Source organism: Heloderma suspectum, chromosome 5, assembly GCF_057233095.1.
Source record: "Heloderma suspectum isolate Gila_16-S chromosome 5, 16-S_ref, whole genome shotgun sequence".
Classification (NCBI taxonomy): Eukaryota; Metazoa; Chordata; class Lepidosauria; order Squamata; family Helodermatidae; genus Heloderma; species Heloderma suspectum.
Window position 1 is genome coordinate 29,363,051 of NC_139462.1, and position 26,987 is coordinate 29,390,037.

General features: G+C 42.3%; 1 protein-coding gene across 7 annotated transcripts in view; it reads left to right on the plus strand.

Annotated features, from left to right (window-relative positions):
* Positions 1-26,987, plus strand: part of BMPR1B (bone morphogenetic protein receptor type 1B) — a 369,856-nt gene that overhangs the window by 74,264 nt on the left and 268,605 nt on the right. The window contains exon 1 of one of the 7 annotated variants that reach the window (XM_084855650.1): positions 25,739-25,973. The exons of 2 other annotated variants lie outside the window; for them this stretch is intronic. The gene's annotated coding sequence lies outside the window, so the exon portion shown is untranslated. Of the gene's footprint in view, positions 1-25,738; positions 25,974-26,027; positions 26,162-26,987 lie in introns of those variants that run through there. 4 more of the 7 variants (XM_084855652.1, XM_084855655.1, XM_084855657.1 and 1 more) reach the window with 4 other exon arrangements.

A 26,987-nucleotide genomic window follows, 5' to 3' on the forward strand; every position in this document is an offset into this window, starting at 1 on the left:
AGCCAAGTTTGTCTTAATAGGCGCAAAGTGGACTTGGCACAATGGCTAAGAAGCCAGTTCAAGGAGAATAGGCTAAGAATATATTTGTGTTAAGGTGCCCTTTATTTATAGGGGTATACTGTGAAAAACAGAGAGCTTTAACTAGATATAGAATGTAATTTGTAATATTAAATATACAATGATGAAGTTAGATTTTAGTGTAGTACTGTGTGATGGAGGATGTCCATGAAGGAAGAGTAAAAACTTTTCATCTTCCCATGTATAAGCCATGCAAAACTAAAACGGGAGCTTGACAGATATCACTTGGCTTTGATCCTTATAGTGAAACAGATTACAGGAGTAAGTTAGGAACAGAATTTTGTGAATCCATTACATAGATCTAGTGGGATCCGATATAGCTGAACTTAAAAAAAAGAAAAGAAAAAAGAGACGCTGTTTCATTAACAGTCAGGTTAACAAAAGTTTGGATAGGCTCATATGGCTATGGCTTGGTACTCTTCCTTTTGACTTGCTCAAGGCATACATTAAAAAGCAGATTGAAAGAGAGCAAGAAGGAGCTCATGCATCCCTTAGCAACAACCAGTGTATTTTTGAGAAGTACATATGTAAATTGGTGGTTTCCAAACTAAGTGGAGAGAACTCTTATTCTTATATCAGTCTGATTACTAGTAAATACAATTTGCTCTGTGTACACATGGATACATTCCTGGCTGCCACTTCAAATCTACCCTTCTCTAACCTAAGGCTGGTTTGACCACAGGCCAACATTCTCTTCTGTGTTTTGGCTTGCTCTTGCTGACTACCACGTGTCATTTTAACAAATAGTCCCTTTTGTTTACATTTACATGATCATTTTTTCCCACTGAAATGTCACCACAAAGTAGAAAAGATTCCATGATATTTTTTCTGCAAATATTAGTTCTTATAAATGTGCAATCATATGAGTAAATAGATACAGAAAAAGCAACTTTAGAAGAATTACAGGATTTTTCTCCTCTCTGGAATATTTCCCAATTAAAACAGTGAAAATTCCACACACCCTCATTTTGAATTTGTGATAAGTGGTAATACATTTCCCTAAGTGAAGAAAATAGCTTGTCCCTTTCCCCGAAATGTGAGAAGCCTTTCTCTAGCTTAAATATGCAACTTCTGTAGAACAGACACACAAAGAAAGACCCAACTACATGTGACATGAAATGCATAGCATGCAGTATTGGAGTTTTTAAGATGTTAATGCTAACTGGAGCCGGTGTGTGTGTGTGAGTGTGTGTAATTTTCATTAGGATTGCAGCACACTGGGAGGGGAGGTGTGACAAACCACCCCTATATTCTGATGTAGCTTGACAGTGCCCCCTAGAGCATTTGGTTACTTAGCACCGTGCTGAAATAGTCTTTCATTCATTCATTTTTATACCGCCTAATAGCCAAAGTTCCCAGTGTGCATCCAAAAACGTACATTCTTTTTTATAATAGGCTAACTGGTTCAAACCGGCTGGGTCTTTTGAGATGTCAGTTTAAAGTTGTTAGGAAGGTGGGTTAAACCACTAAGGGCACAATCCTATGCATGTTTAAACAGAAAAAGTCATACAACTCCCAGTATTCCCCAGTCAGCCCTGATTTGTGGACTAGACCACTGACATCAGAAATGGAGTTTCAGTCTTTGCTAAGGGGCAGCTTTTACTGAACTCAGATTCCCATAAGAGTTACTTCCTTCTGAGCACCATCCATATTGAGCCAAGATGCTCTCTGAGACAATCCTCTCTGCCATGAATGCCACAAGGCTCTCCTCAAGTAGGTAGTATGTAGCTAGATTAGTTAGATTGACTTAATTGGTTTTGAAGTGTGTGTGTGTGTGTGTGTGAGTGAGTGAGAGAGAGAGAGAGAGATATGCTTTCCCTTGTTTATTCCCCTTTCCCTCCTTTTTTATTTTTGGACATTTGGCTGCATTCTTTTAAAATAGAGAATTCTCACTAAACTCTGTATGGTTACAAAACTACCATTTGTGTTTTCTTAGGATTTACTCAAGGTTTTTATTGAGTTCTGTGTTTCTGAGCTTTGGGACAAGAAAATCCGAAACACCTGTTAAAAGAAGAGTGAGTGAAGGAATGATTGATAGGAGAGGCTGAATTGAATGGTGGGTGGAGTTAGTGTCACTTGGAGATAGACAGTTAGAAGGAGCACAGGGACAGTTAGGAAGAGGTCCAAGATAGAGGGAGTTGATTCTTTGTAATTTTTTCCTAGGGCTGGGCTGAGGGAGTGGTCCTTGGCAGTAGGGCTCAGAAACTCCCCAACCCGGGGGACAGACTAGGGGGTATCTCAGGAGGCTCATCCTGACTGGTGGTACCCTATCAATAATTCTTTTTTGGGGAGACCCTTGTAAAGAAGTGGTCCACCAGTAGAACATCCACCCTCTCTGTCTATAACAGGAGACTTCAGTCTTTGTGATCCCCATGAAAACCTTTCCCCTCCCATGTGGGAATCCATAAGAAAAGAAGCACCCATTGGCGTAGCTTCCACTTATTTATCACATTTCTATACCACCCAGTAGTCGAAGCTCTCCTTCATGGGGATGCAGTTGCTTCCATATGCAGACCTGATGGAAATCAGCTCCCCCTGCATTAAGTGTTAACTTCATCATATAGTGTATAATTAACTTATAGACTTCATTGACACAGCACGTGACCACTAGCTTGATTAGAGAATTTCATTGAAGATAGATCTAGCAGTGGACATGATCTGTGATGGCTAAACGGAACCTCATCGCATTCACAGTCAGTCTGTCTCTGGATACCAGATGCTGAGAATGATTTATTACAGGGGAGAGCTTTGTGGAGGAATCTGGCTGTGACCACTGGTGACATCAGAATGCTGAAATCCAGCAGAGCTGCCCTTAACATTCCTGCGTTCTTTCTCCTTTTGCCACAATGGCATATGCACCACCACTATGAATGTATCTAAAAAGATAAAATATTAAACAGCTCATAATGCCGCACTTCCTAATCCTTCAGTCACAGTTTCCAAACTTTTTCAGTTCCTTTGAAGTAAAACAACATGTTTTAAAGATTTCTAAACATATTGGGGCATGTTTTGGCTGCTTATGACGCCCTAGTCTGTCTTGGAATGTTTCCTGGTTTATGTTTTAAACGTCTTGTAAGACTTGTCTGATCCTGATAGCGGAAAAAGGGGTACTCTTTGGAAATCCCTGATTTATATGATTAGTAAAGATAAATAGCCAGTGAGAGCCAGTGTAGTGTAGTGGTGAGAGTAACAGACTGGGAGCCGGGAGAGCTGTGTTCTAGTCCCCACTTAGCCATGGAAGCTCACTGGGTGACTTTGAGCCAGTCACAGACTCTCAGCCCAACCTACCTCACAGGGTTGTTGTGGGGATAAAATGGAGAGGAGGAGGATACTGTAAGCCTGCCTTGGGTTCCTTGCAAGAGGAAAAAAGCCGGGATATAAATGCAATAAATAATAATAATAACAACAATAGAACTGTAAATAAATGAATTTCTTGTTCCTCATATCTTAGGTTTCTTAAAATGTTGTTCCATGTAACCTCATGGAAATACCTTGCTGTAATACAGATCATTGGTTTATTGTTGTTGTTGTTCAGTCGTGTCCGACTCTTCGTGACCCCACGGACCATAGCACGCCTGGCCTTCCTGTCCTACGCTCTCTCCCGGAGTGTGCTCAAGTCCATATTCATTGCATCGGTGATGCTATCTAGCCATCTCATCCCCTGCCGTCCCCTTCTCCTTTTGCCTTCAATCTTTCCCAGCATCAGGGTCTTTTCCAATGACTTTTCTCTTTGCACTAAGTGGCCAAAATATTTGAGCTTCAGCTTCAGTATCTGTCCTTCCAATGAGCAGTCAGGGTTGATTTCCTTTCGGATTGACTGATTTACCTCCTTGCAGTCCAGAGATCATTAGTTGCTGTAAACTAAATAAAATGAATTAGCTTGTAGTAAACACTTTGGGGCATTCATTACCATGAAATATTTGCATTTATCCCATTTCATTTCCGTTGATGTTAATATGGGAACAGATCATCATGAGAGCAAGGCACTGTTGTCTACTTGGATTATGCATCAAGTAATACTAGAATTTGACAACTGGACGTTCCTGGGCCAAATCTGCATTCTGGCCTTTCAATTGCCAACCTACAGATAAAATAGGTGTGGGATCTGTAGGAACAGAATTTGCAAGCCCGTCACTCTAGATCAGCCTTTCCCAACCTGGTGCGCTTTGGACTACAACTCCAGCATTCCTGACCATTGTCCATCCTGTCTGCGGTTGACAGGGTTGAAATCAAAAGCACCTGGATGGTAGCAGGTTGGGGAAGGCTGCTTTAGATAGTGGAGACTGTTAGGTGGTGACCCACTATAATTCACTGACTTTTCAGTGGGCAAAGGGTTCAGATGTTGTTTCTGTAGATAGATATATGGGGGTCTAAATATCAGGTACTGAACTTCTTTCCCACCTGTATTTATATTAACTTGAGCGTCATATAATTTGAATATTATTCTTAATGGACTTTTTCTTCCCCTTTCTTGGAAGCCGTAAAGTAATTCTTCCATTTTGTAGGATTTCTTGCCAACATGATCAGCTAAAGGTAGCCTTAACTCAGTCAGCTTGACGTTGAAAGCTGCTAGCCTTTATTTTTTAAAAAAACTTAAATCTCAGGATCAAACTAGATATGGGTGCAAGAGAACCACATGTTTAAACATGGGAGAGCTGCAATCATGTAAAGCCAGGGAAGGTGGTTCTTCTTCATGGTGCATGGATTCAAATTAGCACTTGGACATTCAGAATATTTCCTGATGTGTTTAATGGAATGGCCTTAATATACATGTTGCTGTGTTCTCTTACAGTCAGGGATGGGGAGAAATTCATTCCGTTTACATTTTAATATGAACTTACCTAATTTTGCACATTCGAACCACTATGCAAACTGAAACTCAGTTATCTTTTGAAATTCACAGTTCTCTGAATTTTTTAATGTTAAAAATGCCAAAATGCATATATTAGGGGAAATGTTTCAAAAATGCATTATATTATGGAAATTGCTTGCAAATAATGTGTATATTAGGCAAAAATGCATATAAAATGCATATATTTGTTGTTCAGTCGTTCAGTCGTGTCCGACACTTCGTGACCCCATGGACCATAGCACGCCAGGCCTTCCTGTCCTGCGCACTCTCCTGGAGTGTGCTCAGGTTCATATTCATTGCATCGGTGATGCTGTCTAGCGATCTCATCCTCTGCCGTCCCCTTCTCCTTTTGCCTTCAGTCTTTCCCAGCATCAGGGTTTTTTCCAGAGAGTTTTCTCTTCGCATTAGGTGGCCAAAATATGTGAGCTTCAGCTTCAGTATCTGTCCTTCCAATGAGCACTCAGGGTTGATTTCCTTTAGGATGGACTGATTGGACCTCCTAGCAGTCCAGGGGACTCGTAAGAGTCTTCTCCAGCACCACAGTTCAAAAGCATCAATTCTTCGGCGCTCAGCCTTCCTTATAGTCCAGCTCTCACAGCCATACATTACTACTGGGAAAACCATAGCTTTGATTAGACGGACCTTTGTCGGCAAGGTGATGTCTCTGCTTCTTACTATGCTGTCTAGGTTTGCCATAGCTTTCCTCCCAAGGAGCAAGCGTCTTTTAATTTCATGGCTACAGTCACCGTCTGCAGTGATCTTGGAGCCCAAGAAAGTAAAATCTGTCACTGCTTCCATTTCTTCCCCTTCTATATGCCAGGAAGTGATAGGGCCAGATGCCATGATCTTCGTTTTTTTAATGTTGAGTTTCAAACCAGCTTTTGCACTCTCCACTTTCACCCTCAACAAGAGGCTCTTGAGATCCTCTTCGCTTTCTGCCATTAGGGTGGTATCGTCTGCATATCGGAGGTTGTTGATAATCCTCCCGGCGATCTTAATTCCGACCTCTGATTCATCCAACCCGGCATTTCTCATGATGTACTCTGCATATAAGTTAAATAAGCAGGGTGACAATATGCAGCCTTGTCGTACTCCTTTCCCCATTTTGAACCACTTGGTTGTTCCATGTCTGGTTCTTACTGTTGCTTCTTGACCCTCGCAAAAATGCTCATGAATTTTCATGTACACCTTTAAAATGTTTCGTATGAACTGAATTTAAGACCTGCAAAATTCACAAAGTATGAGATGAACTGAATTTAAGATTGGAAACATGAGAAACTGAGAGAAACCAAAATTGACAGCTTCATCCATCCTTCTTTACAACCAGTACTTAGGTGTGAGGCAGTTTAAGGGTATTAGTTTGCTTATCAGATCACTGTAATTGTGGATAAATTATGTTTTAATGGTGACCACTCTACTTTGTTTATTCTCAGCATACCCTTTTGAGTGCTGTGGTACTACTTTTGGCAAATTTACCCTTGTAAGACTTCTAGGAAGGTATTTTGAAATGTGACTTGGCTTTTAAAATTTAATCTCTTATCTATATGTGCTCTTTCCTTTTTACCTAGAAGTAGACATGCTATCTAGAGTAGATACAATGATACCCAGTGCTAACTGATTAGGCTTGGGCAATATTTGTGTAAGGGCCAATGCAAGTCCTCCAAGGTGAATGCAATGTTAATAATCTCTAGACAGTGCTGTCTATCTTTCTCATTTGTTGAAAAGCAATGCATGGATTTAAGGGAAGCTTTTTAAACAATGAATGATGAAGTGAGCACTTTACCCAGTCTTAACACGGGGCTAGTGTAAGCAATATTCTGACATGCCTATGTTATTAGCACTCAGAAATATCTGTGGATTCAGGCTCAGGCTCTTAAAAAACACACAAAAGGCTGAAGTGCATTGTAAGATAAGATAGATTTGCTATAGTCATTGGTATCTTTGGGAAGTGACCACCACTATATAAACAGCTGGTGTAAAAATTCACAACACAATGATATGGTACAGGGGATAGGTCGGGGGTGGGCAACTTGTAGCCATCCAGATGTTTTGGCCTACAGCTCCTATCAGCCTTAGCCAGCATAGCCAATGGTGAGGGATGATGGCAGTTGTACACTAAAACATCTGGTGGGCTGGATATTGCCCATCCCTGGGATAAGGTGAGAACTTGACATGGGAATGCTTTTTAAGGCATCTGTATCTTATTTCAGTGGTTCCAAACTCCAAGAGCAAGATCTATATCCAATAAAGGACCCTGTTTGTTTGTTTTTTAAATCAAATCCTAATGAGGCTAAGTCCACTGAAGGTTTGGGAGACAGTTGCTCTGGCAGTAGAGCTTGAAATGAAGTTCAGAGCAGGAAGTAAATGGTTAAATCAAGACAGAGATGGAAGGGTGGTCAAAGATGGGTTCCCAGTACCTTGGACAGCTCATAGGGAGCAGGTGATTTGTTCAGATGGTTTCTTAGCTCCAACTGAGCCATTGGCCTGGTTCACATGAGATGAGGGTGGTTAATAAGCCACCCAGCAAGCCTAGAACAGGTCATGGGTTCTGGGTGGTTTGTTATCCACCCCAGCCACCCACCTTTGCCGGGTTTGGATGTCATGACAAGCTGTACTTGGCAAAGGCAATTAGGTAACTCGGGTAGCATGTTAACAGCACGTGTGGGAGTGGTTAACCATGGCTTATTAACCACCCTCTTGTCATGCAAACCTGGTCATTAGATCCCTCCTACTCCTGACTCCCAGGTTCTTCCCTTGAAGAGTGGACAGCTTTGAAGGGGTAGTCTTCTGGCTTCAAACCTCTCTTTTAATTCCCAGTTGATGTGCTGCCTGCATTGCTGAGCAGGCACTGGGGAGCAGGCACTGGGGAGCAGGAGATGTGGAGGTGACTGGTACATCAGTGGGATATGGTTTGGAAGATTTTATCTCAGGTGTGTGTGTGTGAATGCGTGATTTGAATATCTCTAAAAGATGTCAGGCACAGTGTTAGGCCCTGGGTTCAGCAACTCTGTACTTTGCTCCACTGACTCTCTTGACCTGGCTGGCTGCGGCCACTCTGTGCTGGAGTCCTGGATGCTGCTTGAACTTGGATTCATGACATTTTCTCCACTTGTTTTATTGCCTTAAGGGCACAGTCCTATCCAGATGCCTGTTAGCATTTGAACTTGGAGGCTGACAGGCATCTTGTGCAGAGTGGGAGGAGCGTGGAGGCGATCTTCGCCTCTGCGCTTCTCCTACTCTGCATTTTTGCTAGACGGGCATTTTTGCCCATCTAGCTAGGGCTCTGTAACATTTCTTTAAAAAGCAGACTATAACATTTCTTTAAAAAGCAGATTGTTTAATGTTAAAAGCTTGTTGAAATATTTAAAAGCTGACTAAAAACAGAGAGGGAGCCTGGCAGAACTCCACAGGGATGGTAATCCACAATCTTGAGGCCACAACCTTGTCTCCTGTGCATGCCCAGCTGGTATCATATAATGACAGGATGGAAAACTCAGCTTTTGATGCTGATCTTGAGTGCTGGGCAGGTTTATGTGAGAGTATGTAGCTTCTGATGTTAACTGGGCCTGAGCTGTTTAGCTCTTTAAATGTTAATATCAGTACTTTAAATTACTGGGCCTGAGCTGTTTAGCTCTTTAAATGTTAATATCAGTACTTTAAATGTTAATATCAGTACTTTAAATTGAACCAAGAAGTGAATAGGCAAGTAGTTTAGATGAAATAATGATGGAGTGATGTGCTCTGATCTCTGGGCCCCAGTCAGATATTCTGATAGCTGCATTTTGGACCAGCTACCAGAATACTCCATTTATTTATTTATTTATTTATTATTATTAAATTTATTAATCGCCCATCTGGCTGGTCACCCAGCCACTCTGGGCGATGTACAACATACAATAAAAACAGTTTAAAACAATAAAATTCTACAATAAAAACATTTTCTAAAATACCCTAACCCACCCCAAATGCCTGCCTGAACAGCCACGTTTTTAATGCATGACGGAAGCTCATTAAAGAGGGGGCATGGCAGAGTTCCCTAGGGAGGGAGTTCCACAGAGTGGGGGCCACCACAGAAAAGGCCCTCTCCCTCGTCCCCACCAGTCTAGCTGTCCTGGCTGATGGGACAGAGAGAAGGGCATCCGAGGCTGATCTTGTTAAGTGGCCTGTCTGGTGCTGCTGGAGGCGCTCCTTAAGATAGGCTAGACCGGAACCATACAGGGTTTTAAAGGTCAAAACCAACACCTTGAATTTGGCCCGGAAAACAACTGGTAACCAGTGCAACTCCTTCAGCACTGGAGTGATGTGATATCGCCGGTGGCTGCCTTTAATCAGGCGAGCCGCCGCGTTCTGTACCAGCTGCAGTTTCCGAACTGTCTTCAAGGGTAACCCCACGTAGTCATGCATTACAGTAGTCTAAACGAGAGGAGACCAGGGCATGTACTACCGATGGGAGCAGATGGTCGGGAAGGAAGGGGCGCAGCCGCCATATCAGATGGAGTTGATACAGCGCTGTCCGGCTCACAGCTGACACCTGAGCCTCCATGGACAGCTGGGAGTCCAAAATGACCCCCAGGCTGCAGACCTGGTTTTTCAAGGGTAGCCGTACCCCATTCAACATCAGGTCAACATCCCCCAGCCTCCTCTTGTCTCCCACCAAAAGTACCTCGGTCTTGTCAGGGTTCAGCTTCAGCCTATTCCTCCCCATCCAGCCACTCACCGTCTCCAGACATTTGGGCAGGGATTCTACGGCCAACCTTGGTGAAGATTTAAACGAGAGGTAGAGCTGCGTGTCATCCGCATATTGATGACACTGCACCCCAAACCTGATGATAGCCCCCAGCGGCTTCACATAGATGTTAAATAGCATCGGGGAGAGGATGGAACCCTGTGGCACCCCACAAGTAAGTGGCCATGGGTCCGAAACCTCATCTCCCAGTGCTACCCTCTGGTACCTGCCGGAGAGGAAGGACCGGAACCACCGCAATACGGTGTCCCCAATGCCCAACCCCTCCAGGCGGTCCAGGAGGATACCGTGGTCAACGGTATCGAAACCCGCTGAGAGGTCGAGGAGAACAAGGAAGGAGCATTCACCCCTATCCAGAGCCCTCCTCAGAGCTCTCCTAATGCTAGAGAGCATTATAGTATTCTAGACTGAATAATAGACACGAATAATAGTATTCTAGCCTGAATAATAGACGTGAAGGGCACAATCCACATAGAGAGCATTTTGGACCAGCTACCACAAAACTCCACATAGAGAGCATTATAGTATTCTAGCCTGAATAATAGACACAAAGGGCACAATCCTATGGCCGCTAGTCAGCAGCTAGATGGCCATAGGATAGGTCGGTTCCTGGGAACTGACACCCCCCTCTCATGCCATCTCGTAGGTAGCGCGAATTGGTCCTGTGTGCCACGCTCGTAAAAGCAGTGTGGAGCAGCAAAAATGGGGTGTTCCTGGGGGCAGGCCAGGGCGGGGAAGTCAGAAATGCTGGTAAGACACATCCTATGTCTCATCTGGCTGCCGCTTCCTGCACTCTGAGGTCCCGTGGCTAGACAGCTGAAATCGGCTGTCTACCTGCGAAAGCAGGGCAGGGGGAGCAAGGAGGAGATCCGCTCCTCACCACTCCTTCTCACCACTCCTCCCGCCCTGCACTGGATCGGTGGTCGCCCCTAGGGTTGGAGGTGACTGTCGATCTCAATAGGATTGCTCCCTCCATCCATCTTCTTAGGCACAGATGGTAAAGCTGCTAAAACATCTGAAGGAGTCCCTCTCCCTGTACCAGCCTGACTGTCTCAGGGAAGGTTCTTTTCCAAGTATCGTTTGGAAATTATATGACAACAACGGAGATAGCCTTCTCTGTGTTGGCACTCTGATTGTGAAACACCCTCCCCATAGAGGCGAGACTCGGTCTGGCATATTATTTTCAGTCCCCGGTCATAATCTATTTGTTTGCCCAGGCATTTTAAACTAAGTTGTTAGAGGTACCAGTATAGCCCCGGCTGAGGGTTGTTGTTTTTTTAAACTACTTATAATTGGAATTATCATGTGCCTACAGATATTTATTGTAGAAAATAAATCTTTACTTGCTGTCAAGAGTACCACACAGTTACCAACCATTCTTATTGATGGAACACTCTATAAAAATAAATAGCACCATACTGCAGGAAGGAGCTGGTATTCAGAGTTGCATTATTTCCCTTAATCTTGACTTCTCCCAGATGTATTGTTTTGGGCTCATGTGCAGGACGACAAACAGTATTTTTTCAAGAAAAAAACGTTCTCAATTATCTTGTTGTGCAGAGGAGGCATCAAATGAAATACAACATTCTTCGTGTTGTAACACTTTTCTTGTAATTTGCTGCACTCTCAGAAGTTTAATGATAGATTCTTATCTTCTCAAACATTTTTGAGCTCTATTGATTTTAAATAATTTCCTTAATTATCTTAATGCCATCCCTGTAATTATTCCAAGATGTTCCTTTTTATCAGAATTTGCCTGGTGGGGCATATAATTGGCATGGCAGGGTAAAGGCCACTTTCTGTTATTAGATTACCATGATGTTACTTTGCGGAATAATTCACAGTGCAGAAAGTTTTAACAGCTGGGGCGTTCTTTTATTTTTTTTAAATGCTATATAGTAAGGATCTCAAAGCAAACTGCATCAACATTGTACTTCATTGTAAATTTTTGCAGATTATCTGCAACGTAAATCTGACTATGTCCCACTGTTTTGAAACCACCACCACCACCACCACCATCATCGTCATCTAATTTATAACCAGGCACAATCATTATTTCTGTTTTGATGTTATTAAATCTTTTATTTTACCTGTAATTGTTTAAAGCTCTGCTGGTGTGGAATTCAGAGGAATGATCCAGCCCACCCAGTGGGTAAATGGAGTAATCTGTTCCAGGTGGTGGAACCTGAAGGCTCTTGCTGTTTCCCTTTTCTGCTAATGATGCTATTCTGAGCTGCTGCAGCCTCAAAGGCCTGGTTTAGCCATTTTACCCCAGTACGAATCCTTTTTTTCCTTTCTCATTCTTCAAAATTCAACAGTTTATAACACTAAAATACACATAGAGTTGGATCCTGAACACCAGGGGCAGAAGGAAGCTTGGGGACAGTGGTTTGGACCTTGGGTGCAAAGTTCAGGGACCGGAGCCCCCCCCACGCACACAAATGACGAGCCAGAGAGCAGCAGGTGATGAGGCTGTCAGGATAGCAAGAGAAAACTCCTTTTTATTCCTGAAGTCATGATGGTGCTATGATTTAACTGAGTTTAAAATGCAAAACTGCACATGCTCAGAGTATTTTTTTTTGAAATCAGGGTTAGCAAGGAGTTTTATATGTTTTCTTCAACATATCAGAAATGTAGAAGCAGTTGTAAAGCATGGAATGGTGGTTGGGGGGTGGGTGATGAGAGATGTTAGTTGTGTATTGCACAGCTGCAGTAATACACATGGCCATCTAAAGGGGGGGCCCATAAGACATTGAGTCCAAGGTTTAAAACGACCTAGTTGTTTTCCACTGCTTGAGAAAAGGAACTTTCCTTCCTCCTCTTTCCCGTTGCATTCCCTGCTGGGGAGAGGGAAATCACCCCAACCTGGGCAGAGGTTCACTACATTTTTGGTGACTCATATGTCTTCCAGCAGCCCCCCAGGCCATATCCCACTTTGTTCAGGAGCCCATCCCCTTCCCAATCCAGAGAGAATCCAAGGCAAGGTGCTGGGCTCGTCAAGAGCCACCTGTTCTTCATCTGATGTGCTGCAACTTGTTTCTACCTGCCTCTTCTTGTGGCACATTGTGGATTAATGTTAGTGTTGTGTGTGTGTGTGTGTGTGTGTGTGTGTGAGAGAGAGAGAGAGAGAGAGAGTGTAATATAGAGAGAAGGGATGTGTGGACCATACAAGCCTGTCTTTGCTCAAAGACATTACACTTGACAACCTTTGATATATATTCCTTTTAACAGGACTTTGTTAATTCTAATTCTTGCCTTATATTATTATCCCAAAGTGTGTAAATTCTTCAGAATTCTTCCAAAGTTCTTGGCATTCATCATGGAAGGGATCAGTGCTAGGTTGAAGTACCACGACATGCTGATGTTACTCTTTTGGTTCCTCTCAGCTTCTTCAGTGTATCTCTGCTCACCTAGAGTATTCAAGAAGCATTTGTTCGTATCTCTTATCCTTTAAAAAACTTAAATATATATATGTCAGCCCTCTCTACATAAAGCATCTAGTATTTCAATGATCTGTTTAAAATCTCCAGCAGCCTCTGTCAGGGTGAGCTATCTAGTTTCCAATTCGCCTTTTTTTTTAGGGTGGAAAAAATGTCTCCGCTTTAAAGGTTAATTTTAAGATATATGGCTGAACTTGCAGTTGTATTAACACATACACAATGGCTTCAGCGTTCACTGTGGATATATTAGTGTTCATTACAGATTACTTCAGAGCTGACTCATAATCTGTTGAGCTCCACTCCTTAGTTAAAAGTTGTGGTGTCACCTCTTCACTTCTGAAAACCTCTACCTCCAAGCATCAACTTTCTTTAGCTTCCGTTATATATTTTACTATTAAATCAAGAATGAATTTGTTGGTACAGAGGGTGATGGCTGGCAACAGGAATTCTTAGAGTTCGGCTTACACGTATCATGTGGTGGCGTTCTTGCTGGTTTGCGCCATTTCAAGTTGCAGGTGAAGGACTGTATGTTTGGATGCTCCCTCATATTAATAAAGAGGAGCATTGTTCGCACCACAGAAGGGTGGGCGACCACCAGTTTCCTTGGCAACGCTTCTCTTCTGTGTGCAGCAGACTTTTAAAGATGTAGACACGTTAAAACATGTGATTCCCTGTGTGCAATCCGAAATGATATGGTTCTGCCACAGCTGTAGTATTTGATTCTGCTGTTTATGTAGCTTGACGCTGAGTTTATGGCAGTGGGCGTCGGTTTGCCAAGACCAGCTCATGTGGCTGCAGGAGATGGAAGCACTTTCCCTTCCTTGTCTCATCTTGGTACACTGATACTTTCCCATGTCCACTGTGTCAGGAGTGCCCTAGCTGCCTCTTGCAGTCCCCACCAATAGCCAACTCAGGACACAGACGACAAGGAATTCTTTCCAAGACTTTATTCCTTTATGACTTTAGTATTTAGCATTTAGTAACTAGTATTACTTTCAGAATACTAGTTGCTAGCGCCAAAGCAAGGAACAGCACTGCGGAAAGATAGCTGAGTAGCCTAAGCTCCAGGTAAGGCAGTTGGTCCCCGCTTGAAGGAGAATCACGGGAAGACCCTGAACTTATGGGCTAGGGAGAGATCCTCCCTCTTTCCCTTGGGTCCTCGGGATACGACCGTTGTTTGCATGCCAAACGAGCGCTACGCCTCCTTTCCACGCTCTCCATCTGTCATTACTCCCTGCATCTGTGCCGAGTGTCCAGCAAGCCCCCCTCCAGTGCCCTCTCGCTCCCAGGGTCACTATCTACCTGAGGAATGCCGGCAGGAGGAGTCTCTGCCAGCTGCTGTGCCTGTGAGAGATGAGTGAGCTCCTCTCCCATGGATTGCTGTTCCTCCTCAGAACTGCTCTGGGGCTCTATGGGCTCAGTTTCCACCCTGACACACTGTTGATGGACGGGGATACTAGATACATACTAGATAGATGTGAAAACCCACACAAACCAACTATTTCCATGTGGGTATAACTGTAAACCCCTTCCAAGAACTTTTTGAAATGTTATCTTTAAAATATAGGTACATTGCGCTGCGGTTATTCTACTCCTGTCTTCCCTCTTTTCATCATTGTTGAGCAACAAGCTTCTCTCTGTCCTTCCCACCAGTGGAGACTGGTGACTCTGATGTTAGTGGAGTGGGGGGATCTGCTCCGGGTTTCAGTCAGAACCAGCCAGAATTCCAAAGGAGCTATCCAAGATGCTGAACCACTTCAGCACTTTAGATAGCCCCTTTAGAGTTCTGGCTGGTTCTGACCGAAACCTGGAGTGGATTCACTGCCCCAGTGACATTGGAGCCACCCGCCTCCCCTGCTTCCCTCCCCATTGTTAACTGTGTAGTGTGGGTGCAAACCATGGAGAGACCTCCAGTGATCAGGGTGGCAGAGTCACATCATCAGTTTGTGCTCACACTGTCCATTGCAGCACGACATGGTGTGCTCTACACGACCCTAATGATGGCTGCTTGAAGTAACATTGGCCCCCACAAGGGCTGGAACCAGTTTGGAATGCAAACGTAGCTGAACATCTGAGTTCCCCACCCTTCATAGAGGAGGGCAGCATGATGTCCCCCACTAATGGTTCTTCTTGTCATCTTTCTCTTTACAATGAGGATGAATCATTGAAGATCACAGCATTGAGTCCTGACGTTGAGATGCTATTTTCATAAATACCCATAGGTCCTAAACGTTTCAACCTGCATTTCATCCAATATTTCTGCATAACTGAACTACAGTGACAAGGTAACATCATGTTTGGTGATGTGTAGTATTAACACAGGGTAAGAGATTTTAAATCCAGCTGTGTGTGTGAGCAGAAGGCATTTTGCAATCACTTGAGCAACATGTTAATATGCATGCTAGCACAAGGTGCATAAACTCTTGTATATCTCAAGATGTGTGCTTCTATTATTTCAGTATTGTGTGAGGTCTTCTGCAACGATTTGCAGAACAGCACCACCACCAGAATTTTGTCTGCTTGTGTATCTCTGGAGCCAACCCATAATATATCGATGTGGATACAATCAAGCTACAAGAGTTTTAGTTATAAAGTGTTCTATGAGAGATAACCCATATTCTATACATTCTTTTCTCGACATGCTTAGTTTAACACATACATGCCAATATGTTTCTTGGAAAGACTATGACAGACTACTGAAATCAGTAAGTTGCTGCCGATTATGAAATATTCTTTTTTTACATAGAGCAGAATCCAGATCTTTACTATACTGAATTGAAAAAAGAAAAAAGCACCTCCCATATTTTGTTTTTAAAAAAGGTAAGTTACTAATTTTTGTGTGAGTTTATCGTGCATTTGTCTACAGAGTCTTTTAAAATCTTTTCAGTTGTACATTTACACGTACAATAACATCATTTGTACAATCAGTAAAAGGTGCAGTTCTTTCAGAGGTATATCCTGAGATAAGTAAATGGCTGTAGTTCAACATGACAAAGTGAACAGCAATTTGTTTCATAGTCATTTGTGGCATTTCCCACACTCGTTTTAATTTAAAAGATTAGCTTATCCAGGTATAGTGGTGTTCATTAAACATCTGCACAAGTGGTAAGAGCTGTAAGGAAATGTTATGCAGCTGATGAGGCACTTTAAATGAAGAGAACAGGAATGTGAGGCCATTAGTGCCTTAGTGGAATAAAAATTAATTTTATTTTGTGAGAACAAGATAATAGATGATGATGAAGATGTAGACCCGGAATGACACAGCTATTTCTGGCTTGTGCATTCCTAGTAGAATTTTGCCAGAGTACTTTACAAGCAGTTTTCTGTGCAGCATTGTACTCTGCTGTTCAGCATCAACAAAAATGTGTACTGCCTACTTGGGCTCATGGACCTACTTGTGTTTCTTTGTATTCTGGATAAAGTGAAGTTCAGCAGAATTTTTCCCCAGAAAAATCTTTCACTACTCTATTTTTCTGTGGTGAGTTGTCCACTTCTACAAAAGTAATTGTTTCATAAAATTAAATAGCATTGAATGGATACAATACTAGCTAAATTGTGCGGTTTCAAAGTTGAAATTAACTTTCTCTGCCAGGTGACTGACCATAGAAATGCTGTGGGTGTAAAAATGTTTTCAAAATCTTGAACAGCTCTCTGCCCATTTAAACTACATTAGCAATACAATCCAAGGCACATATACACAGAAGTAACTTCCATTTGAGTTCAATGTGACTTGTGCACTTAACTGAAAGTAGGATCACAGTGGGATTTACTTCTGTAGAAGCATGCAGAAGATTGGACTACATGTGCAGTTATTTTTTTTTCTAATCAAATATTTCTTTTCAATTATTTTTGGCTGTAGGAAAGACTTTGGAGATATCTATAGAAGCATTTATAGAGCAATTGAATTTTAACATGGCTTACTTTTTAAAATGTCCCTTACTAAGCGTAAGACAAAACTGCTAAATTCAATCCCCGCTGATTTAGTGCAGCCTTCCCCAGCCTTGCGCCCTCCAAATATTTTGGACTACAACTCCCAGGATTCCTGACCATTGGCCATGCTGGATGGGGCTGATGGGAGTTGAAATCCAAAACATCTGGTGGGCACCAGTTTGGAGAAGGCTGATTTAGAGCATTCAAGAATTTTTTTACAAACCCCACATCAGTGTGTGGCTATAATGTTTTCCTTAGATTAGATCACCCTTCACCAATCTGGTGCCCTCCAGATGTTTTGGAAGACAACTCCCATCAGCCTCAGCTAGCATGGCCAGTGGTCAGGAATCCTGGGAGTTGTAGTCCAAAATATTTGGAGGGCACAAAGTTGGGGAAGGCTACACTAAATCACCTGGGATTGAATTTAGCAGTTTTGTATTATACTTGGCAAGGGACATTTTAAAAAGTATGCCATGTTGCTTGAGGCTGATAGGAATTTCAATCCAACATCTGGATGGCACCAGGTTGGGGAAGACTAGATTAGATCATGTTGGGAGCTGCGAATCTGCTCTGTTGTGAGAGTGCCTACTACTTTTTGCTGGATATGTTTTTGCCTGATTTAGGACACACATGGAAGCTCCTACACTCATAGGGCAATTTCTTTCACATTGGAGAGCGGAAAACAAGTGCAGTTTCCCCTTCCCCTTTCCTCTGATCATCTGCTTGGCAGGGGAATGATGACAGAGATACGCAAGTAGTTGTATACTTTTGAGTTTCTGGATTGGAGGGATTGCTGTGGTAGTCTAGTGACCAGGAGTTTTTAGTAGGCTGATCTCTGCTCTCGAGCACAAGACAGGAGAGTCTGAACACTGTGGTTCAAGTTTCAGTGTAAGGAGAAACCTCAGCTTCTATTTCCAGCAAATATTGGTTTTGCTACAGTCGTGATTTGGGAAAGCCCTTATGTGATGTAGCCATGCCATCCCACTGTTTTCTGGGGACCACCCACAACCCGTTTCATGCTATCTGAAGGAACACTGGAATATCCCATCCCCAAAGCTGCAGTGTAGATTTGCATTTCCTGTAATAAAGGAGGTGCATAAACAGGGGTTTTAATACATAGTTGAGATAGAGTAGGACTTTGTATAGGAAGCTGTTGCAGTACATTTTTTACACTTCAGTAGCTAGTAGGATTGGAATGAACCACATATAATTATTATTTAATTTTCTAAGTACAGTGACCCTGATAATAAAAAGAAAATGTTATCCGGCAAGGTATGACTGGAATGAGAAACTGCAGAAATGGGATGCATTTACAATTGTAAGTCTGACTAGGGGTTATGGGTGGTGCTGTTATAACAAACAGTAATTGCTTCCCATTTGGTGAGCCAAATGGGCACCATATGGAGGCAGTATTTATGCTTTGATGCTGCAGCAAATGTTTGGTTTATGTATTGTATTCATGTTTCCACACCAGCTATCAGAGTGTATTCTTTGCATTCCTGTTATCTTTGGTTTTCACACTTTGTTAACTGGGTTAAAACTGACACAGGACAAGAAAGAGAACATGAACAGGGGCCTTATTATTCCAAATAATGAGGTGGCTGTGGTGTGTATTTGCTACCAGCCAAGGGCTTGCTTTCTTATGGCAGATACATTTTATAGAATGCTACATGTTTTTTCATAGATATGTTTGGTTTGGATCTTAGCTGTCACAGTATAATCAATTATAAGAATGTTAGTTCAAGTATACAAATATTTACTATTAAGTAGCTTCAGAGTGAGTCTTTTGTAGGAAGTTCTGAAATAAATTTTTAAAAGTCCTGAACTAAGAGCGATAATATGGAACATATTTTTATACTGTACTTTAAATTTTAAGGTCGAAGCTATATATAATGCATAGTTTAAACGTGTATGGTAAAGTTAGCAAAATACCCTTATTGTGATGAGAGGGAGTGGGATTTTATATTGCAGAGATACTTGATGCATTGTGTGGGCAATGTGGATAGGGGGACATTTTTCTCCCCCTCTCAAAATACTAGAAACCAGGGTCATCCTATGAAGCTGATGGGTGGGAGATTCAGGACAGATAAAAGGAAGTACTTCTTCATATAGTGCATAGTTAAACTATGGAACTCGCTACCACATGATGTAGTGATGGCCACCAATTTGGATGGCTTTGAAAAGGGCTTGGACAAATTCCTGGAGGAAAAGGCTATCAGTGGCTAACAGTGGTGCTATGTGCTACCTCCAGTATCAGAGGCGGTGAGCCTGTGTACACCAGTTGCTGGGGAACATGGGTGGGAGGGTGCTGTTGCACTCATGCCCTGCTTGTGGGTTCCTGGTGAACAGCTCATTGGCCACTGTGTGAACAGAACCCTGGACTAGATTGTCCCTTGGTCTGATCCAGCAGGGCTCTTATGTTCTTATGATGGGTCATTTTCTGAGAATCCTTTCCAGTGGAGACTAGGACATCCCATGTCAGAGTTGGGGGCGGGGGATTGACAGATTCCTTCCTATAACAGTTTCATCAAATGCAGTGCTTAATTTCCCCCCCTAGAGGTGTGAATTGCAGCCATTTATTTATATGGGTAAGAGTATTGAGGGGAAACTTCCAGGGCAGGGGCTAGAGCTGTTTCTGCATCTGTGAAGGAGAATGTTTTTCATTCCAAATATGTCTTGCTAATTGGAATTGTCAGCTTTGACTGGCATAAATAAATGGGATTCATTGACTTATATGAGAAAAAGAAAGTTGACTGCATTTATGAGGAAGGAGGAACAGCTGCAGATACCAGTGACTCCAGCGTCTGAGGCAAGAGCAGGCTTTGCTTCCCCTTAATTGATAGACTCTCACAGACTGCCAAACTTCTGGTTACTTTAAATTAGCTTTCCCCAGCTTCCATCAGTCACAGTCAGCATGGCCAATGATCAGGGATTATGGGAGCTGAAGTCTAAAACATTTGGAGGGCACCAGGTTAGGGAAGGCTGCTTTAAACCCTCCCCCCTTCACCTTAGCAGAAATAAGAGCGTTCATAGTAAACAGCTGAGAATAATTGCGCGTATCAAAAACGAAAGGTAGTAGCAGCAGCAACAGGAGTTCTTGTCTGTGGTGTTCAACGTGAATCTAGAAGTTCCCGCTCCTGACAGCGAGATGATTTGTTCCTGTATCTTCATATGGTATGAAGGTAATTTCATAATTTCAACCCTGAAAGCTCATAGATCCACAGTGTGCAATTTTAGGGATTTTTTTTTTTCCGTTGTGATTTACCAACTTCTATGCTTCTGCATACCTAAGAAGCCCCCCCCCCCCCCGGATGTAGAAACTGCTCTTTATTTCTGGGAAGCCTCATTTCACTTTCCAAACTAACAAGACACTTGACATGAGTTCACAGTTAGAGGGAATGATGATTGATGGAATTAATTGATGGAAGGATACTAGAACCTGGGGTGATCCCATGAAGCTGACTGGTGGAAGATTCAGGATGGATAAAAGGAAGTACTCTTTCACACAGTGCACAGTCAAACTATGGAATTCACTTCCACAAGGTGTAAGGATGGTCACCAATTTGGATGGCTTTAAAAGGGGTTAGACAAATTCCTGGAAGAGAAGGCTATCAATAGCTGATAGTCTTGATGGCTCTATGCTACCTCCAGTATCAGAGGTAGTATGCCTATGAACACCACTTGCTGAGGAACTTGGGTGGGAGCATGCTGTTGCTGTCACGTCCTGCTTGTGGATTTCCTGTGAGCAGCTGGTCAGCCACTGTGTGAACAGAATACTGGGCTTATTTATTATTTATGACATTTATATCCCACCTTTTTCTTCAAGAAACCCAAGGTGGTGTGCATAATCTTCCTCCTCTCCATTTTAACCTCACAACAACATCCTGTGAGGTAGGTTGGGCTGAGAGTCTGTGGCTGGCCCAAAGTCACCCAGTGAGCTTCCATGGCCGAGTGGGGACTAGAACCCGGATCTCCTGACTCCCAGTCCCTGACTCTAGCCACTACATCACACTGGGACTTGATGGATCCTTGGTCTGATCCAGCATGGCTTTTGTCATCTTCTTATGATTACTCCACCAGGGATAGATTTAATTTAAGACGAACATTTTAAAAAGAATATATACTGCTGATACCTGATATTAAAGAAATATAATACCAGAATTATATTAAAGAAATATAATACCAGAAAAGCGGGCAGGGAGGAAACTAACATTAATAACAATATGATTTCCACTCTATCAGTGATCTAGTAAATTCACAAGAATCAGGACACACGGCCGTCTGACATTTGTTTGCTCTCCACCACCACCTCTTCTTTTTTCTTTCTTACTTTTCAGTCCCCCTGCAAATGGAGCCAAGTCTGATCTTCTAAGGAAAAAAGATGTGGACCTTATATCAAAGAAAATAGAAATTTTACTCCACCTCTCTCTTTCTTGACTAACCATAAAATTGAAATGCAATTTTTATATACCCTGCTACAAGTGAATATAATTTGTCAACTTGTCAATTGCTATTTGGGGTGGTGGTGTCATAATTCATGAATATAAGGTTGTCCAAGGCTTCACCACCAACCATGTGCTCTAACCGTCTCATCTGCTACAATGAGATTTACTGCCAATTCTTCAGAAATACTTGGAATAAGTTATTTCAGATAGCCTAAAACAAAATTAAGAAGACCATCCAGGATATCTATAGATAGTATTTTAATAACTACAGTTATGTCTTCTCATCCTCTTTACTACTCCTAGTCCCCCTATACTGAGCAAATTCACTACATGTGTAAGGAGAGAACAAAGCTGAAAGGTTGTCACAGAGAGGAAGGCCAGGATCTCTTCTCAATCATCTGAGTGTGCAGGACACGGAATAATGGGCTCAAGTGACAGGAAGCCAGATTTCGGCTGAAAATCAGGAAAAACTTCCTGACTGTTAGAGCAATAGGACAATGGAACCAATTACCTAGGGAGGTGGTGGGCTCTCCCACACTGGAGGCCTTCAAGATGAGGCTGGACAGCCATCTGTCAGGGATGCTCTGACCTGGATTCCTACATTGAGCAGGGGGTTGGACTCGATGGCCTTGTAGGCCCCTTCCAACCCTACTGTTCTATGATTCTAAGTTTAACAACCCATCAAAAAGTTGTATGAATACAACATTTATTTTTAAATATTAAAATCCTGAATTATAAAGGTTAATAGCCTGGCTGTATTTGTAACTGAAGTGATGCAGAAGTGGTGCTAGATAATTGCACTGTCATTGTGGTTGCTTTAAGGCAGCCTTCCTCAACCTGGTACCCTCTAGATGTGTTCGTCTACAACTCCTATCATCCCTAGCCATCATGGCCATTGGCCACCCCAAGGTTCTTCCAAGGCAGTGCTATATTCATATTCCATTTATCTTAAACTTTTCTTAAGTCCAGGGAATGATATCTTCAGCCTTAACTTCAAGCATCGCTCACTCGGTGATTTGTGGCTGTTCCATAGTTTTTTTCTATGTCCGTTCTACATCATTGGTGGTGTCTGGCAGAGGCAGGGAAATCCTCACCACACAATAGTCTCAAATCACATGGTCCATGCTACATGTTACAGCTGGGAGAAGAAAACTCATTGTGGGACTACCAACTTCCTGGTTAACATAACGTGTAGCTTAGACCTAGGCATCATCGGGTTCTGTGAGTGGAGGTGTGGTAAATGATGGGTGGTGTGTGTGGTTGTTTACAGCCCTATTGCTTTGACACCAGAGGTGCCCGCATCATTCAAACTAAATTTGGAAACTACAGGCGGTTTCAAAGAGGTGATGGTCAAATAGGATCTTTTCTTGAATACAGATGAGACATGCAAAACTTAAAACAAAGTTTAGCAATGTACTTGGTCGTTTCAGTTCCTGTAACCTTTTTATTGCAAGTTTTCATATGATAAAGGTGACTGGTCATGTTCATTGCTGGGCTTCTGTTGTCTCTGGTGTCTCTGCATACCATACAGCAACCCATGCGTGCAAAATAGGATATGATGTTTGTTTGCTATTTTAACCATGCTGCTTCATTTATGCTTGGTTTATACACAGAATTATGACAAAGTCAACATCCCACTTTGCACACGTGGAGCACTATGCAGATGTAAAAAGAAGACCCCAAGCAAATGGGTAAAGCCAGCTGAAGTCGTCATAATCATACACTGCAGTCTGACAGTATGAAACACATATTCATTTAGTCCATTTATATGCTTAAAGGTCCAAATATGTTAATAGGTCCAAAACAACAGTATAATTACAATAAATAATAAAAGTTCATTAGGCAACCATTATAAATGAAAATAAAACAGTTTTGAAGGAAACAGTAGAGATTTTTTTATTTCTATACATTTCTGTCCACAGGAAACATGTCACGCCAGCAAACACTATTGGCATTATGCTAAAGGTTGCTCATTCTAGTGCAACATACTTTACATTAGTGCTGAATAGGACGTTGCCCCGAGGTAGGCTGATGGTATACATCATAAGCAAAGGGCTGAAAAGACTTTTCTCAAAGGAGAAATATGAAGGATTTGCAAGTTTGCACTGTGGTCTCAACTAAGCTATTTCCAGTGTCCAGACAGAGTATATAATGGATAACATAAACACTCCATCAACTAGCAAGAGCAACCCTGACAGAGCACAAGAAGTTGAAGGGCTTCTAGGTCACAAAAGATGTCTAGATTGTTTAGGAGAATGCATATTGTCCAGCTGCACCACATCAAACAGGCACTCCAGAATGTACCACTGTTTTGCTTTCAAAAGAACATAACAGGAACACAAAGTCATTGTAATTTTATGCCGAGTGTCTGAAAATTTAAATAGCTTTTTGTAGAAAGATCAGTGACCCATCATCTCTCACTGCTGCTTCCTGACATCTCTGTAAACTCAGTACTCATTCCTTATGTGCTTCCTTCCACAATTATAACAGCAGAACTTGACGCAAAAAATTAACAGACACTTAACTTGTGTTTCCTAACCTGAAAATATGCAAATTGAAGCAACTTCATATTTCTGTATGCTTGTAACAAATTATTGGTAACATTTTCATGCCTGCTTTTATTTTTACATGGTTTGGGGGATATTTTAAAGAGGGAGATTAGAAGAAAACATGGTTAAACTAGAAATAGCAGGCATTTTCTTTTGGGTAGAATTATATGCCAACTGTCTAGCAGTTACCTGCTACCTCTCCAAGAATCTAGGCTGATAATTCCCAAACTGCCTGCCGTAAATTATCTGACCTAAGTGTGCTGCAAGTATGCTAGTATGCCACAAGAAAATAATTAATTAGAACCTCCTGTGAGCCCAAAGTACCCAGCCATACAGGCTGTGATGCTGTCATCTTGCCTTCCTGCAGATAGATTTGTCTTAGGGCAGGTAAGTCTTCTCTGTACACAGGTGTGTTTCTGGTTCATGTATTGCAAATGCAGAAGTCCCCTTCATGTATTAATCACATGAAGACATCTCCACTAGTACAAGGGGTTGTACCGCTGGCTTTGCTCTCAATATTATGTGGCTTCCCTGGTCCCACCTCTGACATCCGTGCATTATGTGTGGACATCTGTATAGGAGAAGGCTACACATGTAGGCTTTCATGCAGTCGGCAACCCTGCATGATTGGTGTTTCAGCATGTGTGGAAGCCTAAGCTTTTAGGGGTCTGTGCTCATCAGCTTCCCATTGGAGACATTCATGGTCAATGTGTGATCATCAGGGGAAGTTCTAGATGTGTGACATCTAGGTCAAGGCCAGTGGCATGGCTCTGCAAGCCCTTATACCTGTGGAGACCCCTTCATACAATTAACATGTGAAGGGATTAGAGGCACAGTGGAATTGGATCTTGCTAGAAATCTATGTCTAGCCATATTACTTTGTTTGCATTGTCAGAAGATGTTCATCTTCTGAAGCAGGTGTGAAAGTGGAGTGACCATTGGGCTAATATATGTCTTTGACCCTTACCTTGGTAGAGAGTAACATCTGAACTGCACAGTACAGTGGGATTTTGTACCTGGTTACTGTCCCTAGGCTACTGAACAGATATGGGTTCAAGGAGATCACAGGTACACATATAATGGGTGTTTTGCCAGCTCAAATGTTGCTTCTATCTAGAGGGAGTAGGATGGGATAAGGCTATGCAAGAACCAAGGATGTACTCCCTTCTCATAGCACTGACTTCGTAAGTAAATCTCCAACCTGGGCCATATAGTCACAAATGTTGAGGGTTCCTTTATCTATTTGATGCAACTCAAAATCATTACGAATTAAACCTTATATGTGTGCCCTAAGTGCATTACAATAATTTCAGGGATCATGTAAGAATTTAAGAAAGAATATTTATTGCTGCCCTTACAATAAGCAAGGCAGATTTTATGTGCCATCCTTGCAACTGGTTTTTTTGTGGTTGCAGCTGTTGGAATGCTGGAAAGCAGCAGCTGGAAAAATGTGAGGTTTTTCTGTTTTGCTTCATCTGTGAATGCAGCATCGTGTGGCCAACAGGAGCTCCTGCTGCTGCAGTAACTTGTGATGTTCTTTTGTGTGCATCTTGCAGAGGAGTTTCTCAGCCTTGAGCTTGCTTTATACCGTGCCACAATGTAACTGTTCCAAAAACTGAAGAAACCTGAGAAGGAGATAGAGCTTTCCTGCAAGTAACAGATGGTTACTGTTTAAATGCATGCATAACCCAGTCCTTACCTCACATATAGAGAGAAGAGGGAAGCGAGGGGAAGGGGGGGAGGAGAAGGAGGGTGAGAGGTGAAAAGGGAGAGGCAAAGGATGAAAAAACCAGAAAAGTTGATTGGAGCTTTCTTATATCCTCCTTAATCATAGTCATATGGTAGGCTTCTTTAAGCAAGCTGGAAGGGGGAGAAGCGATGGCTGTTCAAATGTGTAGTATGTGTCGGGGTTCTGCAAGTAAGCTGTGCTGTCTGGTAAGTGTGTGTGTGTGTGTGTGTGTGTGTGCGCGTGCTTGTGCTTTCTGCTTTAATGAATAGAGTCTTTCCAAAGCTGCCAAGCCTGCAGCAAATGCGGTCAAGGGATTTATTATGAAAAGTACCAAATCTTGGCATGGAGCTAATTGTGTATAACAAGAAGCGTGCTGGAAACTCAGACCTGAGAGGTGACAAATGCTGCAAGTATTCTATTTCTGACGTCGCTGAAAGCGGGTTTGTGTAGGAGAATGCCTGTACGTCAGGGCTTTATTGCTAGTGAGCTCCTTAACGGGACTGCATGTTTTCTTGTTTTAATGTGGAGAAGGTGAATGGGGGCTTCTTGTTTAAATATCTGCCTCCCTTCAAAAGCCAAAAGAGTGATAACTCCCATCCCAATCCTATAAGTAAATGTTTAAGAGCTGTTCTTAGTCTGCCTTCTGAGCACACCACATCAATGCAGAGAGGTGCATTGTTAAGACCATGCTATTATTTCAGATATTTACCCTGTAAGTTTAAAAAGAAGGACATTTTAAAAGATGGGTCTTATGTTTTAAGGAAAGAAGAGCAGATGTTTGTTAAATTAAGCATGCCCATTGAGAAGTTGTGAGGATTTTAAAGACTTGTTAAATCCTTTTGTATACATGATTCCTTCTATTCATTATTGAAATCCATGCTAGTACGAGCAATAACCTAGTAACCATCAAAACAAACATAAAGTAGCTGGCTACCTTCTTCTGCCTTTTCCACTACTCCTCTTCACAAAAGTATTTATAGAACTCCCATTGATTTTTGATGCCTGATCTGGCTAATATATCCTCTTTCAGCCACACCAGAGAAATGATCTGCATATTCTCCTTTGAGGTCAGTGTTATATTCCTAGAGTAGACTCCGTGGGGAGCCCTGAACCTCAAAGTACAAACACAACCATTAGAAGTATTTTGTGGCAGGTACTGGAAAGGACTTCACCACCGAAGTCTATTGACTTCTTAAACATTGTGGCTGGTAGCATTCTAC